Here is a 17,920-nt window from a genome sequence, read left to right as displayed (position 1 = left end):
AGAGACAGGCCATAGAGGTCACAGGGCAAAACATGCTGTTCCTTCCCGGGCTTCTCTCCCAGGTCACAGAGTCCTAGACTCGGGGTGGTAGCAAGGCCAGAGCGTTTAAGGGATCTCCGCAACAGTTTCATAAGGCCCTGAACATCTCCATCTGTCTTACTGAACTGTGAATAATGGAAACATGGATTCTTGATGGTTGAATGTGGGAGAGTTGTCCGTAGTTTCAGAGTGGAGGATGGATTTCTGAAGGACCATTCCCCGTTTAAACATTGGCTGCTGAACTGGCACTATTAGATGCTGCGCCAACGCCGCGTGACTTGGGAGTGCAATAAAACCTTCCCGATGCGTTCAGCTCTCATCCAGGAAAAGTTGATGGGGGATGTATCTTAGTGCTGGATCACAATAAATTCTCGTCTTTCCCAGTGTCTTTCTTCAGGACATCCTGGTTTAGGGGTGTAGGGCTCTCAGTGACTTGTGGTAAAAATGAGTGGCAACCAGTTGGGGAGTGAATCCTCATTGACAAGCATTCACTCCCCTCATCCTGACCGGGAGCAGCTTATCTACATTGAAGGAGGGGGGACATGCACTGTTCTACTGCCTTTTCTCCAACATGGGTGAACTCGCTGGAGCCACCCTTCCACTACCAGTTGCTATGTTGTGCCTCAGTCCTGTCAGGATTCTGACATTTGCATCGTAGTTGGGGGTTTTGCAGCAAATTCTTTGCTTTAAGGGCTCTCACTTGCAAACAGGTTCTAACGAGTACTTGGATGTGTGTCCACAGTTGGATGCATTAGAAGCTCTGGGAAGTACTACAGGCAGATCTTGCATCACTAGGGGCTGTTTGCATCTCCCCCGATGGCCGCCCCACCCCACACCCACCCTCCCGCCGCTTGATGGAGGCTTGATAGAGGTAGTGCTGGCCTGCAGAGACAGGCCTGAGCTCTATGGCTTGATTCTTGTCCTTCACAGCCTTCCAAGCCCAAAACCTCACAGTGGTTTCTTGTCTGCACATGCCAGCCAGCTCCAAAGAAATTCTGTCTGGAGAAATAAAAATATAGCTTGGTTTACACCAGCTGTAATCAGTAGCTGGTAGAAAAACATCATTGAAATGTGAGCTTTTATGTTTTTATCTTGGTTTCATTAAGGAAAAAAGCACCATTGGAAAATGCAACATTTTATACACTTCAGTATTAAGTTCTGAAGGAGGCAAAAATAGAGGCAACACACAGGATTGTTTGTTGTAGCCCAGACGCGTCAGAGGTTTATGAGATCACAAGCTGTCAGAATGGTCTGTTGTTAATCTCAATACAAATTGTGCTTCTACATTTGCTGTTTTTCCTTGAGCAACAGTGAAGTATTTCCTCCAAGCCAGACCAAAGATGATTAATTCCAACTCACAGGCTCTGCAGACATGTGGGTACAATGTGAACCCATCCTCACTCCCCACCCTCCCTAAATGTCTTTTGAAATCTGCTAACTTGGGATGAAGTTCTTGTCTTTGCTGGAACATGAATTTTAAAGGTACTTATTTCAGGTCCTTATGCTTGCCTAACTATGAGTAACCGAAGCCTTGAGCTGCAGAGGTCATGTTTTGAAAGGACTCAGTCAAGTGTAGAAACAAAAGTGATGGTTTTCTGGATTAAATCTCTGGGCCCCTCCTCTTTTCCTTCCATCTCACGAGGTACTTTCAGAGTGGACAGAGTCTGCCTTTTTGAGGCCTTATTAGAATAATCACTTCTTAACCTCAAAAAGAACCATCAAGCAAAAGCACACTTTTTAATGAAATATTAACTCACCACTGTTTGAAACAAGCTTCAAAATACATATATAAACATATGAATATCTTTCTGCAAACATACCATTTATTTCATGCTTTCACCTGATTGTGCAGCAGTATTTACATAGCTCTCAGAATAGTTAATTACACTATATGCGAGTGCATTACACAAATACGAGCTCAAATTACAGGCAAGATATAAAATATAATTATACATAGGTATAGTTCAAATTTGTTTTCTGCTGTTGCTAGTGAAAATTCACTTTACTCTTTGTTGGCCACAAGGACCATGATCAACACTTAGTTTTAATGAACGACTTGAATACCAAAGTCAATGATACTGAAACATTTATTTCAAGGTAATTATCTTATACAGATGTTTACTTGATTGGGATATATGCAGACAATGCCATTTCTCTCAGAAGATGCCATTTCTCCCTTACCTGGATATTTTTTTTTAAAGAGGGAACCAAAAACTAGAAACAAAAAAACTTATTTCAAAATTTCAAATATGTTTTATTGAGTAATGCCACTACTCAGAATGTACATGTTATTCCTTATAATTAGAAAATTAAAGATTTATGTACAAAGATTATGCTCATGGTAATGAAACAAGCTTATGATAATGAAAAATGGGGACCAAAATAAATATTTTGGAAAAATAAATAATGTACATGAAAATCGTGATATTAATAAGTGATTAATCACATGGAAATGCTCATAAGATGAACAAAATAATCAGACCATACAATAGCTTGTATGTTACAGTCCAGGTTGTGTTTTTTGATATGTGTAGAAAAATTCTGAGTATCTAAAATATTAGGAGTGGAATTTTGGGTTGGCAAAATTGTGATTATTGTTTTCCTCTTATAATTGACTGAATTTTCTAAATTTTCTGTCATATAATGTATGTTAATTCCACCATCAGGAAAAATACTTTTTAAGCAAAGAAAATCCCCTGTTTTAAAAAAAAGTTTTATGTTTCACTAATTCCTTTTAAAAAATCCTTATTTATCCACTTTGTCAGTTGGATTGAGGTGATACCGTTATTGTCTGTTCATTTACATATGTTATTTGTAAATTCCTCCCTCCTTCTAGAGATAGTGCTAAAACCCACTCCACACTCCCTCTCTTTTCCTTTCTCTCGCCACATCCTTTTTTTTTACTTCTTCTCTTAAGTCCCATCAAACTGCAGCTAAAACAGTGACAGTGAAACTATCGATAAAATTTCCACCATTATAAGCTTTAGAATCTTCTCAGGGTTATGTTCTTGTATTATTTCTTTGATCTTTTCTTCTTTCTCTTTTCTTTTCTTTTTCTTTCTTTTTTTTCTTTTTTTTTTTTTTTACTCTCTGGAACTTCATCATATACTGGGCCTTCAGGATTGCTCTTTAATTTTTAAAATTTGTGTTTCTGGGTTGAAATAACCAGAACTTACTTTGGTCATGTCACTCTATTATCTTTTCCTAATCTCATTTCTCGAAGACAGGATCTCTCTGTCTGTCTCTCTCTCCCTCCCTCCGTCTCTGTCTCTGTGTGTGTCTGTCTATTTTTGCTATTTTTTTGTAGTACCTAACACTGTGTCTTCAACATAACGATGTTTAATAAATCATTAAACACTGCAATTATCAAAGTTCAAGCCAAAAATATGTTTACTTGATTATCAGCTCCAGTGGAGAGAGCATTAGCAAAAATAACACAGAGCTGTTTTTGAGATCAAATAGAAGAACCGGAAAGACAGGTCTAAAAGGAATCCTTTGATACCGAGGTGGTTATCTTGAACCAATAGAACAACAATGGGGTTGCCGGGACAGCAAACTCAGTCTCTGTGTCTGACAAACAAAAAAACAGTGGAGAACTCTGAAAGAAGTACACCAAAAGCAAATGACTGCCTGCTGGTCAAGGAATGTGACAGGGTTACCCAAAGCCCAAAAATAATTCCTACGTGGAATAGTGGAAAGCGAATAATTTCCAAAATGTGATGTTAATTTTTAGTAGTTACTGTCATAGGACTAGATAAATCATAGACTAGTGTGCTACATTATTCTTTACGTGTGTGTTGGCTGTGTGTGGCTGTGTATATCACAATGAGAACATGCATGCTCATATTTTATAGAATGTTTTCCCCTTTCAATTTTATTTTACCAAAATATGTTGGGTACCATGTGAGGTATACTATTATGAGCTTTTTAGCCATAAAATCTCCACAAAAAGAACAGAGCTCTAGTATTCACAGCCATCTTGGAAATCTCTTTGACGATATATTTTCCTTAACTCTAAAAACCTGGAGCTGCTTTGTTTAGTTTCCTTAAGGTATATTGTTTACTTTATTCAAATAATACATGACATAGTTTCGAAAGTTAAATAGTACTGCAAGGCTTCTGAGGAGAAATAGCCGTCTACCGCTTCATCCGCTCCATTCTTAAGTTGTTTTCTCTTATTTATTTCCATCAACTGCTGGTTCTCAATTTTTCAATGATTTGATTCTGTAGAAGATGAGGATTTAACCTGCTTATACTACCTCCTCATAAGCATAACCCCCACACACAGAGTCTGTTTCTCTTCCCTAAACTCTCAGTATAACTAGATGTATCACAAATTATGATTTTAAAGTATTCCATATTTACATGAGTGATTTTTGCATAGCACATCACAGTTGCATTATGTAGTATACTCTGATTATATTTCCTTTCTTACACAACTTTTTGTTTTCCCTCGAATTAATAATAGTCTCTTTTTTTATTGGTGTTGTCCTTATACCTACCTTCAATCCATCCTCAAACTTGTCCGACTCTGTAAAACTCGAGATATGATCAAAATCAAATAATCTATTTTTCTTATATTTTCGTTCCTATTTTTCCTCTCTCCCCTTGCTCTCACTTCTCTCTTTCTCTTCCTTGATCTTTCTTTCCTTTAATGTCTCTCCTGAAGGTGTATACCCTCTTGCTCCAGTCTTCTTCTATCTACAGCTTTCTTGGTCTACTACTGAACTGAAATACTCCAACTGCCCCTCACCATTATTCTTGGAATGTTTCACCCCTTTCTCATCACATTACCTGTTTTCTTGTTCCCTCCACCTCTTTCTTGCTAGAGCACATCCTCAGAACTTCTTAAGAAAGGGTGCTCAAGAGATATTGTTTTAATGAAAGCTGTCTTTGAAAATAACTTTATCCTCACATTTTATTAACAGTTTGCCAGATGTAGAATTATAGTTAGGAAACATTCAGTCAGAATTTCAAAAACATTTCTTCAAGATTCTGTGGTTTTCATACTGTTGAAAAATCTAGTGACGTTTGGATCCCCCTTCTATGTGTGTGACTGTTGCTTTTCTTCCCCCCACTCTGAGAGCTTTTCAGATCTTCTCTGTATTCTTGAAATTTCATAATGGTATGCCTTAATGTAGCCATTTTTCATTCACCATGTCTGGTACTATGAACTTTTTCTTTAAAAATCTGGAAAAATATCCTTAGGATATGTTCTTGTATTGTTTCTTTGAATATTTCTCCCTTCTTTTTTCTCTATTTTTAACTTTCTAGAACTTTTATTCCTCATGTATTGGACCTCCTGGATTGTTCTCTTATTTTCATATCTTCAATTTTCCATATCTTTGTCCTTTTGTTCTATGTTCTGTAAGATTTCCTTAACTTTATTCTCCAACTCTGAAATTAAATATTTCATTTTATCACATTTCGAATTTCCATAAGTTCTTTCTTGTTCTCTGATTTACTCTTTTTGATCTAAGGATATTATCGTTTAAATTAAATTCATTAAATTAAGTAAGTTTTCTCATGCTCTCTGCTTTGTCTCTGTTTCTCCCAAGCACCCTTTACCCATATGCTCATTTGATTTTTCTTTCTTTCATGTTAGAAGCTTTTCTCAAATGTCTAATTATTTTAAGAGGGAGATATAATATAGCTAATTAGTTGCTCTGTGGGTTTACACAGGGCTTGTCATATGTGGGGCTTTGCTGTAGAGGGATTGGGCTAGAACCCAGCCATTTTACTGGGTCAATGTCTGTAGATTTTCCTCCTTGTGGTCAAAAAAAGACTCCTTCAATCTCACTACTGAACTTTGTAAGTCTGGAGGCTCGCTTTTTGGAGCTGAGCAGAGGAAGGGAGTTGGTTAGGTGGTAGTGACGGTGAGGAGTGTCTCACTAAATGCTGTGTAGACTTTCGTTTCATCTCCCTGTTTTTGTATGGCTCCTCAATTCACCCTCACCCAGCTACAACTGGGATCTGGGATTCCAAAGACTTGTGGTTTAATCTCTCTGTCAAGTAGTACACCTTCCTTCTTCCAGTCTGGGGCAGTATATCTGGTCTACCTCTTAATTGGGCAGGACTTTAGCCAATTTTCGTTTTGTGCACACCCCACCTCCCACCCTGATATTTAGAGGTCTTTCTAATTTCTGAGAATTTATAGCATTCTTTGGCTTGAATCATCTTGCTTTATTTTTGGCTTCCCCTACTGCAGGCTTAGATTTAGCTTTCTCTAAGCTGCTAATTGTTTACCACTCAGCCATCTGATTTTCATCTTCCAAAATTTTGTTGATACCCCTCAATTGCTATTGCTATCTCCCATCCTCTTTGTTCTTGAATGTTTAACCATTTTTATCCCTTTATTCTCATTGTAATGGGGCATTGGAGTAAGCCAAGATAAATGTGGGTGCTCAGCCTACCAGAGGCTCCCTCAATGACTTTCAGTATTTTCTATCTGAATATCGAATATTGTCTAATATTAAAATTTATGTTTTACAGCAAATTTCACATTATTGCTTCTAACATTTTGGGCTTTAGTAGAGCTGGCTTCATAAAATCTAAAGTGCTCCCTTACTATAAAATTTGCGTATGTCAAATACGTGTGTTCAAAAGGACAGCAGTGTCAACATGATCATCGGGCTTCTTTAAAATAAGATCTTATGATTATAACCATTGAATGGTTTTTAGGATCTTGAAAGTTATTGACTTACTTCAAGGACTATAAAAACAATTTAGGTTCCATGACCCTGACAAAGCCAATAGTATCTGGCAACTCAGATGCAAGGTAAAATATTGACAGAACACTCATCACTGACTGAATCCAGGGCCTTCCAGCTGCGAGGAAACCAGTGGGCAGAAGTGCTACAAAAATCCAGGTAATAAATGAAATGTTCATCTTGGTAGGTATAATAAGTCATTTCCATACACACACTGGCATATTTTGAAAATCCTGATTGATATTCTGTCAGAGTCTTAGAAATAGGAGGCTAAGAGTAAACAGCAGAAAAGAAGTTTTAGGAATTTATTTTATAATCGTTTTGTGCAAGAAAGAGATTTTAATTAGCACCCTGTGAGAATACCCTTTAAAGGTTTCATGGGACAAGAATATTCTTGCTTAATTAGAGAGCTTGTACCCCAACAATCAGTGGTTCTAAAGCTTTTTGTGGGCCTAAGAATCACCTGGGGAAATTGTTCAAGATGCAGATAATCGGATTCTGCTGCCAAATACTAGAGTCAGTAGGTCTGAGATGGAGTCTGAGAGTGTGCATTTTAATAAACCCACCACCACTACCGTTTTCTAATAGAGAAATTGTACATAAGATAACTCTGAATCTGCAATTAAAGCAACGTATGTTTATTTCACTCTCAGTATTTGTATATACTTATACATGGCAGTTAGCGTCTGTGGAACTATGAATTTTGTAGGGTCCAAGACTTGTATCTTTTCAAGCAAGATAGGAAAATTAGGTTACTCTGCACTTAATGGATTTTTCTTAGGATAGAGCAAAATTTTTTAAGAGATCAAATCTTGTGGATTCTAGCTGTGTTTGTAAATCATAGAATTACTCCTGTTGATTATCTTAATAGCACAGAGCAGTCCATCCTCATTTCCACCCCCACCTCCCAATTCCACCTGGGCAAAGGGTGGCGTTTCCCTTGTCTCTCCTAGAAACGGTTGGCTGTCCATGCCTCTGCTTTAGGACCAATGGAGGGTATGGCCTTGTGTGTGCTGACCTGCTTTCCTCAGGACCTATAAGAAGAGAGATTCTGCCTTGGAATGGAAGTGCACACATTACAGGAAGCACACTTAAGCTTGCTTAGGGCCTCTTTGGGGCCATCCTCCTTAGGGAAAGACTGCTTGCAGACACATCACTAGAGCCACAACTCTGCTGTTCCATCTTCTGACACTGGTATATCAAGGATGGAATTCAGGCACCTTTCCCAGGTGTTCCTGAGCTTTGGGGAGGTGTTGGAGGCCTAATTTCATTCTACTTCTTGAGTTTGACATTCCCTTCCTTTCAAGGTCATTCACTGCACCTGAGGCCCCTGCCCAGTGCCTCCCAGTGGATACCCAGTGCATTCACACATAAGACAGTAGGTCCGGCTTTGTTTTTACCCTGGCAAGAGTCTATTAACCTAAGGGTCTGTCACAAGGGTGGAAAATTGTGAAACTTGACCAGGCATGCTCTCCCTGTTGTATATTCACTTCTAAAATTCCAACTGTTGGGGACGAAAAAGAGATACTAGAATAATATCATCTACAGTGTCCCACAGCGTGCGTTCTGGTCAAGGAGATAAGGAGACACACTGGTTAAGTCAATACCAGGCAGCAAGTGGTGAAGTTCTATCTTAGGGATTATGGGCAGAGAGAAGGCAGGAGTCAGTACAGCCTGGAGTGGAAAAGAGCAGCTTCCATGGGGAGATAGGCTTTGTGTAGACCAGGAGTGACCAGGAGTTAGGTCGGATGGTGAGTGGGTGGAAGGGCATTCTGCTTCAAGTGAAGGGTTGTTCCTAAAGTGGGCACAATGCAGACGATTACCAGGCTGGAGAGAGAGGTTCGTGTTGGGGAACAGTTGGGTGAAATGCATGGGAGAACAGTTAGGGGACTTTCTACCATTTCAAATTTGAGACAGTAAGAATCTCTATTTGGCTGTGTCCTTTACAATTTCAGGGAAAACAGGCCCAGCGGCAGTTAAAGGAAAGAAATAACAGAGCTTGGTGATTGATTTTGTGACAAGATGAAAGGGAAATGAATCAAATATTTATTTATTTATTTATTTATTTATTTATTTGAGAGAGAGCAAGCACACACACACACACAGGAGTGGGGCGGGGGGGAAGGGGGACAGGCAGAGGGAGAGGGAAAAGCCAACTCCCCGCTGAGCAAGGAGCCAGACCCGGGGCTCAATCTCAGAACCCTGAGATCATGAAGTCAGACACTTAACCAGCTAAGCCACCCAGGTACCCCATGAATCAAATATTTATGAACATAAGATTAAATACTGGGGTGGTATAATAGTTTCTGAAAGATGACGAGCAGGTCATATATAAATCTAAATATCACATCTTATTCGTATTTAAAAGCAGTTCCAACCCTTGTTATTTTTTACCTTATTCTTCTGATTTGTATTTCCCATTTGCTGAGGTACTTGTTCCACACTCAGCAAAAGGTGTGAAGGAAGCTTATAGCAATTTTTTTAAAAGTCTGTGTTACATTGAGCCTCAAAGAGCTACTCCTGTGTTTTAGAGTTGGGTTTTTTGTTTCTGCAAGCTTTTATTTTTCAATAAATTCATATTATTATGAAAATGTTTGGTTTCTTTATTTAGAGTAGTAACAAACATATCATTTTGGTGGTGTAATGTTTCCATATTAAGGATTTACTTGGTCACATCTTATCCATTAAAGAGAGTCACCATGCAAGTATATTAGAGGACCAGGGTTCCAAGTTTTAAAACATACTATGTCATCCTTCATTAACTATTTATAGCAACTCTCGGTTTTTCTAGAGGTTATAAAACTCTTTGGGAAAAAAATGTTATTTTCCTATACAGGGATATATATTATATCTTGGTTCCTGAGCAAGTTTCTGTGGAATTAATCTTTTTTATGACACCAAATGGCTTGCATCTGATCCAATGCATAAAGAATCAAAATACCTTTCATGTTAGTTAGATTTCCAAGACACTGTCATGATTAGTTAATATGATTCATGAGATTATGCAGGTTACCTCTACATTTTTATTTCCTAAACAGTAAAATATTGACCCCAAATAGCATCTAAACTGATAACTCCCATTTATTAATATTGTGATTTCCTAGAAGAGGTCTATAAACATACTTGCATCCTCTAATTGCTTTTGCATCTGAGATGTTTGAAAGTTTATTTGGGCTTCTTTTCTCCACCGAGCTCTAGCCAGTTCATACAAAGGACGTTAATGGACTTATTAAGCCAAGAACTACTTTCAGTACCAAACTGAGGCTCGGCAGTGGTGCAAGAAAGATGGTGTAGAAAGTGGTCCGTCTCAGGCCATCACAAGTTTTCCTGGTGCCTTGGTGAGAATTGGGAAAAAGACGCCCCCTCTAAGCAGATGGACTGCTGCCACAGCCCCACAGGCTCCCCAGGCATGACGGCCCCCTCCTGTGTACCCTCCGCTGCATACCGCTGTGTTATCCACTCACAGCACACCCACGGCGGTGGCTCCGGGTACACCTGCTCACTCCCTAAAAGTTGCTAGATGCAGAGAGGAGGGTCGGCTTCTCAAGTCAGTGCAGCAAGAATATGAGTTACATGTACCACACAGTGCTATGGTGTGCTCGCGCCGGGGCCAGTCAGGGCCTGGAGTGTTACGCTGTCGGGCTGAAGGCTGACTGAAGGTTCTGGAAGGCAGTTCATGTCTGTGGTAGAACAGCTTTCCTGACGGAGAGTGCGCTGATTTCAATATCACCTATTAGCCAGACTTTTGTGAATGTGGCAGAAGAGCCCCGAGAAAAGACCTGGAAAATCATTTGTCCTCTGCGCCCCTCTCAGAGCGGTTAACAGGTGGAGGTGTTCCAAATCTAGAGTAGCGCAGACCAACAGAAATATAATGCAAACCACAAATCCAAGCCATGGAATTTAAAAATTTCTGTTGGCCACATTACCAAAGGCAAAAAGAAACAAATGGTATTATTTTTAATATATTTTTGTTTTTAACGCAATATATTAACGTGTTATTATGTCAACATGTAATCAATACAAAAATTATTAATCAGACCGTTTACATTCTTTCTTTTTTCTCAAACCAAGCCTTTGGAGTCTGATGTGTCTCTTAGAGTGACAGCACAGCTCAATTTGGAGCAGTCATGCTTCAAGGGCTCAGTAGCCACGCGTGGCTGCTGGCCACTGTGTTGGACACGGCAGGTCCAGAGCAACAATAAAATCTGCTGTGTTCAGAAGGGCAATCAGAGGCGAAGCCAAATGAAAATTGTTTGCTATTTCGAAGCCTCTGACTCTTTACATCATCTTTGAAATGTTCCGTAATCCTAAACTGGACAGAATAGATTAGCGCTCCCCATTGTCCTCTACTGGCGAGGGAGGCCTCTTTACAGTGGTGCTGGACCCTCTCCTCTGGACCACCTGCACACAGCAGGCCTTGTGCCCTCATCATCAGAATTTACCTGATCTGTGTGGCCTCCTGCCTTCAGATACTTTCGCAGCCATTTGTGTGTAATGTGGCCACCGATCAGGAGGAGGAACGCAGCCCTTAGGCATCCACATCCTGTCATCAACATAGAACATTTGTGAGCAGCGCTGGAGCCAGATAAACATCCAGTGGTGGGGTCAGGAGTACCTGACCCCCTATTAACATGTCAATGAGAGTGGCTGGTGCTCTGGGCTTGTTTTCTAGGGTTTTGATGAGCTTCATTAATTATGTAGAGAAAAAAAAAGGTGTGCAGCTGGAGAAGAACCCACTTCGCTCCACGTGAACACGAATAATTGGACAGTTGGCAGAGTGTTAAATTGGCGATCTAGTGAGAGCAACTCGTGAATAAACACAATTCCCCAAAACAGCACAAAGCAGGCCCAGTTCTTCGCTTTGCAGGACTCTCTCCCGCCACTCCCGCCTTCTCTGGACTTGAGAACTGTCTGGGTAGGAGCTGGGGTGAGACCAGGTAGGGAACTGCCGTGGTAGGGAGGTGGCAAGAGCTGACCCTGGAGCCCAGACAAATATCCAGATCCTGACTTGACCACTTCATTCCCTGTAGAACCTTGGGCAAGTTCCCACCCTCTGTCAGCTTTAAGTGTCTCATCCAGAAAATGGGGATGATAATAATAAGATTATTATGACAATTCTGTGTCTTAAGTTATGTAAAGCCTTTAGAATAGTATCACACCCACCATAGGCCCTATTTGTGTATATTTTGTTAATTTAAAACACTAGTCGTATCATATGCTATTCATACTTTTTAATCCCTGAGGGAATATAACTCTGCTTCAGTTTTCCTCTAAATCAACTTTTTTCATTCATCCATTCAACATTTTTTTTAAGATTTACTTATTTATCTTATAGAGAGAGAATGTGCTCATGAAGAGTACAAGCGGGGAGGGGGCAGAGGGAGAGAATCTCAAGCAGACTCCCCACTGAGTGCAGACCGACTGGGGGCTCAATCTGAGGACTCTGAGATCATGACCTGAGCCAAAGCCAAGACTCAGACACTCAACTGAGGGAACCACCCGGGCGCCCCTCAACAGACATATATTATGTGTCTAAAATGTCTAGGACAAACAAGGATGGAAAGAGTCTGGGAGAAACACAGTATCATATATGTGAAAATTTTATAGATAGGGGCTGCAAACAAAGTAGTAAAAGTATTTTGATGTTCTCTTATGCAAGCCAACTGTTTGCAAGTTTTCAATGCTCATAAAAAGAGGTTTTTTTCATCCCAGCTATGACAAGATTGTTCCTCCTGCATTTACCTCTGTTTAAAATAAAAATTACTTGTTTGTCATATTTTAATATACAATATGAAAATGCCACCTTTTTTTGTTCATTTGTGATAAATGAGATTAAACAAGAAAAACACCTCAATAGAAAATCTAGCCACTTGCCCACCCCTTACCTTCCAGGTCTCCTAGACTCTTCAAGTGTCCAAGGTGTTTTGGGAATCTCATTATATGAGAAAAATCATTTGTCTTTGTCAAAATCAGAAGCTAAAGGAGGGCAGGATTAAATTTAACTGAACACTTATAACATCTAAATTTCTTATGTATTAAGAGCAGGTAAACAAGTATTCCCAAAGTAATGAAAACTATTATTACTTTAAGCTTTTTTTCTCTCTTGGGAGCATGTAGATTAAAATGGGCATTTTAGTAAACTTTTAAAACTTAACTCCAATATTTGTTCTTCCAATCCATGAGCATGGAATGTTTTTCCATTTCTTTGAGTCCTCTTTAATTTCTTTCATCAGTGTTTTATAATTTTCAGAGTACAGATCTTTTACCTCTTTGGTTAGGTTTATTCCTAGATACCTTGTGAGTTTTGGTGCAATTGTAAATGGGATCAATTCCTTGATTTCTCTTTCTGCTGCTTCATCACCAGTGTATAGAAATGCAACAGATTTCTGTATGTTGCTTTTGTATCCTGCGACTTCACTGATTTCATATGTCAGTTCTAGCAGATTTTTGGTGGAGTCTTTCAGGTTTTCTTTTCTTTAGTTTTACTTTTTTTTTTAAAGACTTACTTATTTGAGAGACAGACGGTATAAGCAGGAGGAGGGGCAGAGGAAGAAAGAGAGAGAATCTTTAAGCAGACTCCCAGCTGAGTGCGGAACCCAACATGGGGCTTGATCTGGGACACTGAAATCATGACCTGAACCAAAGTCAGATGCCTAACTGACAGCCGCCCAGGTGCCCCTGGGTTCTCTACATAGAGTATCATGTTATCTGCAAATAGTGAAAGTTTGACTTCTTCCCTGCCGATTTGGATGCCTTTTATTTCTTTTTGTTGTCTGATTGCTGAGGCTAGGCCTTCCGGTATTATGTTAAATAACGGTGATGAGAGTGGACATCCCTGACTTGTTCCTGACTATAGAGGAAAAGCTCTCAGTTTTTCCCCATTGAGGATGATATTAGCTGTGGGTTTTTCATATATGGCCTTTATTATATTGAAGTATGGTCCCTTTAACCCTACTTCGTTGAGGGTTTTTATCATGAATGGCTGTTGTACTGTGTCAAATACTTTTTCTGTATCTGTTGAAAGGGTCATATTATGATGAGCACCGGGTATTATATGGATGAGTTGAATCACTAAATTCTACACCTGAAACTAATATTAGACTGTATGTTAACTAACTGGAATTTAAATGAAACTTAAAAAAAAAAAAACTTAACTCCAAAATAAATAAGAGTTCTATTGGAAAATTTATTGTATAGTTATCTATTGCTATGTAACCGATTACAAACTTAGCAACTTAAAATGACATTTACTTTCCACATAGGTCTGAGGAAGTCCATTACACTCCAAAGGGAGTGTCAAGAATTTCTGGACCTATCTGTGAACTCTAAGTACCAGGCAAGGCTTTTGACATTTCATAGAGTGCTTAAGTGGTCTTGGCACAGAGAAGCTTAGAAAGGGAAGAACCCAGTGGCAGAAATGTGGATCAGGGTGGTGTGTCCAGTTCAGAGGGCGGGGGCAGAGGGAACGAAGTCATAGACTCCAAACACACCAGAAATTTGCTGCTTCTTACTTTGCAGCCCTAGACCGGATATCAAAACTATACCTCCTGGCAGAGAATTAATGTAGAATTCTGTGCTCACATGTGAAGAAACCTTCGCTTTTAAAGTATGAAAAAAATTTTAGAGGACCTAGCATCTGATCTGTGCTATTGTCCACACCAAACTCAACCTTGTTAGTTACTTGAGCTTTCACCTCTGCTTTAAGAATTCTTTCCCTTACCTTTTTACTTTAAGGCACTTCCTGTTTCTGCCTTAGTGTTCCTTCCCTCGTTCCGCATGCTGTCTCTCCTGCTAAGTATTTCCCCCTGAAAGCATTGCGTGCTCCGTGCTGCGATTCCCTTCTGCAGCCCCCAGAGTTCTGCCAGCACCCCCTCCAATTCCTCCGCTCTCCATCGTATGACCGGGTGCTGCTGTGAGTCACGTTATAACTTCCAATTATTGACTGTTTCAAGGGTCGAAGCCCTCAGTGCCCAGGCTCCACGTTTGTATTATTCACAGCAAGATGCGTGCATGCAAATCCTTTCAGTCCTCCAGGCTTTTCTTTCCATTTCCCCTTCATATGCGAATCACCTAGCAACATCTATTGAGGACCGGTTGCAGGCAAGCTGTATTCCCATTACTGTGAGCATCACAAAAGGATGTAAAAGGTATGGTCCCTGCCCTTAAGAAGTTTATCCTCTAGTAAAAGCTGGACTTAAAATAATTTTTAAATAATAACAGCAGACAGATTCCTGTTTATATTTGAGTGATACGTCGTCCGAGTTACAATGATGGAATTCAAGGGTTATTCTTTTGTACACTTTTTAATTGAGAAAACTGGCTATCTTTTGGATTAAGTAACGCATGTGCCTTGATGAGAAACTCTGCGACAAGAAAAATCATTTTGTGAGATTGACTTCCTAGGATCATGAACACATTTCATCCAATGCAGGGAAAATTCAAATGTGTTTTTGAAATCAAAATAAATAAATAAAGCATTCATTAATAATCTTAAAAAGACACACCTTTTAATATAAATAATTAGCTACCACTGGTAACAAAAGCACAAGCAGAAGGATAATTTATTAATGTTCTAGTTTTTCTTCTTTTTTAAAAGACATCAGCCTTGTGCTTTGATTTACTGTACTTTTAATGGACTGTTGTTCAGAAAGGGGAGTGAGGGAATTTGGGGCTGTGAGGAGTTGATAAGGAATAAGAAGTGCAAGCTGAGGGGTAGCAACAGACCAGGCCTTGGGAGGTGATCTGAAGGCAGTGAGGAGGCCGCTTGGAGCTCGTGGTTAAGAAATCTTAACCGAGATCTAACCTGTGATACAAAAAGCGATGGGTAGTCATTGTAGGTTTCTGAAAAAGAGGAGAGTGCTATCTTGGTCAAAGTGACTGGCAGGAGAGAAGCTAGGAAACAGCACACCTGGAACAAAATAATTAGGACCCGACTGATGTGACCGGGAAAGTAGAGCCAAAGAAAAAGTCAGAGAAGGAGGGAGGTGACCATGGGCATGATTTGGGGCATGTAAGGAAAAGGGGTCAAATTGTACTTCCAAACCTAATTTAAAAAACTGAACATAACTGGGGTGCCTGAGTGGCTCTGTCGGTTAAGCATCTGACTCTTGATCTCAGCCCAGGTCTCCATCTCAGGGTCGTGAATTCAAGCCCGAGTTGGGCTCCACACTGGGTGTGGAGCCTGCTTCAAACAACAACAACAACATCAACAAACCTGAATATAGCCATCATTATTGGTAAAGGGGGTAGTCGTAACACTGTTCAACTAAATTGTCAGTCAGACAGTCAATTAAAAATGTCTTTCAGTGGAGAAATAAAGCGCTAAAGCGGTAGGTTTCTGGTTAATCCATGTCCAGATGGTGGTTGAAAACATGAGTTGATGAACCAGTTCTTAAGGGAAGTGGTACATGAGAAAAAATATATAGTGTCTAGCACTAGGTCTGGAGATTGCTAGAATTAATGAGTGGGAAAAATGACAAGCATGCAAGAAATACTTGCTTGATATGTGTGTGTGTTGTGTGAGTATATACGTACATGTGTATTTGTGTATATGCACACATTTATGTATTCAAAAAATATCTGAAAACCCATTCGTTACAATGTTAACCCTAGTTAGTTCTAACTGCCAGGACTATAAATTATATTTCTTTTCTTTTCCCTTCTTTCTTTTTTTCCTTAGCTGCATTTCCTAATTTTTCCAGTTGAATATGTATTCCTTATGTAAGTTTCCTCATAGGGAGAAACCATGTTTAAATTCTTGGTGAAATGAAAGTGTTAGGAATTGACGTTTCAGGGTTAGAATGAGAGTGAACCCAGATATAATACCGTCTCAAGATGAAGGAACTGAGACCACTATAGTTATTATGTGATTTATTACTAGGCTTTCAAAGTAAGAGTATGAATTTTCTAAAGCTGGGGCTTAAAAATGTAAATGCCAAGGAGAAGAATGGAGTTGTTCTTATCTTCTAGATCTTGGATTGATCCAAAGCAGTGGTTCACTACTAGGGAATGCCCCACTGGACATTTGGCCATATCTGGAGACATTTCTGGTTGTCACCACTGGGGGAGGGGGGACTGCTACTGGTATCTAAGTGAATAGAGACCAGACATGCTGCAAAAATCCTGCAGGGCACAGGACAGCCCCCACAACAAAGGATTGTCCAGGGCAACATGTCGGTATTTCGGAGGTTGAGAAACTCTGATCCAAAGGAATGCTACCGTCCATGGAATTGTGGCTACCATCCATGGACTGCTTTGTGTGCCAAAATCTGGGCTAAGCACTTGACATGAACCATTGCATTTCATCGTCAAATGATCTTGAAACTCAGTCATACAAAGTTTAGTCTGTTCAAGGCCACAGAGTAAGTACTGGAACTAGGAACCAAAGCAAAGTCTGAATCCAAACCTGAGCTCTTAAACTTGATGCCATTTTGCCTCATTGTTGAGACTCGCAGAGTGAAATGGGGACTAGAAAGCCATCTGAAGATCACATTGGACGTTCTGGTCTGCATTTTCTATGCTTGCCAAGGCAGTGGCTTCAGAATCACTTTTATTCTCCTAGAATATAATAACCAGTAAAAAAAAAAAAAAAGAAAAAGAAAAAAGAAACTCCAGCCCTTTCCTATTTCTTCCCCTTTACCCCATCTTCCAGATAGATGTTTATTTATTTATTTATTTTTGGTGAGTATTATATCCTTTTTGTTGGAATTAGGGGCAGGGGTAGGGTATCTGGTTAGCCGTGCACATGGGAGCCGATACCTTTCTGGTCTGCAGGCCTTTTGGGCATGGAGAAGCAATCCAGAAATGTCTGAGAATGTCCTGCTTTACAGCATCATCTTAGCTCCCTGGTAAGAATGCAGGCATACATTTTTTACGTTGTTCTTACCCAGCTTCCTGGGTCTCTTCACCTTTATCTCTGGATAAAGAATTCTTGTCTCCAGCGTTCTAAAGTTACCTCAACCTCCTTGTCATTTTCACTGAAGGACATTGCATATTAAAAGCAAAAATTGTATTGCTTCTAGAAAGCTGACTTCCTTGGGTCCTTGAAAGCATAGATCAGCAACAAGTCGATGGATCTAATTGGCTTGTCTGTCAGCTGGGAGGGAAGAGCTGAGTTCCTCACTATTGTGTATACTCGTATATCTCTGCCCTGCCGCCAGCAATCACCCCGA

At 39.8% G+C, this 17,920-nt stretch overlaps 1 protein-coding gene across 2 annotated transcripts in view; it reads left to right on the top strand.

Annotated features, from left to right (window-relative positions):
* Nucleotides 1-17,920, top strand: part of MAML3 (mastermind like transcriptional coactivator 3) — a 400,657-nt gene that overhangs the window by 235,198 nt on the left and 147,539 nt on the right. The gene's annotated exons all lie outside the window — the stretch shown is intronic.

Source organism: Zalophus californianus, chromosome 2 (genome assembly GCF_009762305.2).
Source record: "Zalophus californianus isolate mZalCal1 chromosome 2, mZalCal1.pri.v2, whole genome shotgun sequence".
Taxonomy (NCBI): Eukaryota; Metazoa; Chordata; class Mammalia; order Carnivora; family Otariidae; genus Zalophus; species Zalophus californianus.
This window is presented reverse-complemented; position numbering and strand designations above follow the sequence as displayed.